The following is a 1620-nucleotide window of genomic DNA, read 5'->3' on the forward strand; positions in this document are numbered from 1 at the left end:
CCTCTAGAGGACTATTGGTATTTGGTGGGGATATGTTATTTTGGTTTTTCATGTTATTATTTTTTCTCTGTGATTTTGACATGTGAATTTCTTTTGTAGTTTCTGATTCTTGTGTGAGACTCAAGCCTTCAAGTTTAGGTCTGCTTCTTTTTTGTGAACTTTATGTGTCTTTGTGGTTTACTTTTTGGGCATGAAAAGCTGGTTCCTCTAAGCTTCTGGTTCTCTCTTTTGATTTTATATTGGAGTGGCCAGATTGCTTTTGTCTTCAGGAGTTCCCACAGAGGACTAAGTCAGATGAGGATCAGATGATCCCTCCAGGAAAGATTTTGGCCTCAGGAATTTGGGGGTTGGACTGGCCTGGGAGCTAGGCCCAGGAAAGATGCTGGTCTAGGGCAGCTGATGGCCATGCCACCCAGAGTTGCAAAGGAAGATGGGGGCAGAAAGTGGCCCCAAGGGCTCCTGGGGGCTACAATAAGGAGCTGGGCTGGTCTGGATGCCATGGAGTCAGATGAGGATCAGATGATCCCTCCAGGAAAGATTTTGGCCTCAGGAATTTGGGGGTTGGACTGGCCTGGGAGCTAGGCCCAGGAAAGATGCTGGTCTAGGGCAGCTGATGGCCATGCCACCCAGAGTTGCAAAGGAAGATGGGGGCAGAAAGTGGCCCCAAGGGCTCCTGGGGACTACAATGAGGAGCTGGGCTGGTCTGGATGCAAAGGATCAGGAAGAGGTAAGGTCAACCCCAGCAGCGAGGAAAGAGGCTGGTGGTCCTGTAGGCCCAGGGAAGCAGAGGGAGGTGAGGGTGGGGCCATGCCCAGAAGCAGTGCTCCTGGGGACCTGAGAAGGAGCTGCGTTGGTCTGGATGCAAAGGATCAGGAAGCAGTGGTGGTTCCCCAGGTGTCTGGGGCGCCAAGACAAGGAATGGGACAGGACCCAGGCTAGGAGGAGAGACCAACAGGGGAGATGGGAGGATGAATGAGGCTGGGGGAGTCAAGGCTTGGAGGGCGCAATCCACTTACCCCGGAGAGAGAGGCCTGCGGGTCAGAGTGCGGACTTGCTCTGTTTTTAATGAAACAGCACATCAAGGCTGATATGGAAAAGGAAAAGAGTTTGTCTTAACAGAGGATTTTCCCTTTTTAATCCCTACTGACTCAGAACAGCACACAAAACCACAAACATCAATCAATCTGATCTCACCTGTTTGCAACAAAAACAGAATAGTTCATTGCTTTCAATGATATTTGATGCTTTGGGCACTGATATTTTCACAACACACACACACACACACACACATATATTATTCTAGGTCAGGGCAAGGAAGGGTCATGAGGGATTAAAGCCATATATTTAGATTACCAGAGAAGCTGAAAACGTAGTAAAATTGTTTACATTGTAAACTAGCTGAGATAGTGTTAAATGATCTCATTAGGTAATAGTCCCATTTGTAACAAGGCATACCAGAAAAGTCATTCACACAAATACTGAATGGGTAAAGAATGTGGTATAATAGAAGGGCCCTGGAGGTGGGGACTTGGGAAGGGCTCTGGGCTCTCTACCAGGTTGGGTGGGCTTCTTCTGGGAAGGGCTTGTGCATGTGCTCTGAGGTCTGCACCCACTGAGAAG

The sequence above is a fragment of the Nannospalax galili genome, unplaced genomic scaffold (assembly GCF_000622305.1).
Source record: "Nannospalax galili isolate Female #2095 unplaced genomic scaffold, S.galili_v1.0 scaffold144, whole genome shotgun sequence".
NCBI lineage: Eukaryota > Metazoa > Chordata > Mammalia > Rodentia > Spalacidae > Nannospalax > Nannospalax galili.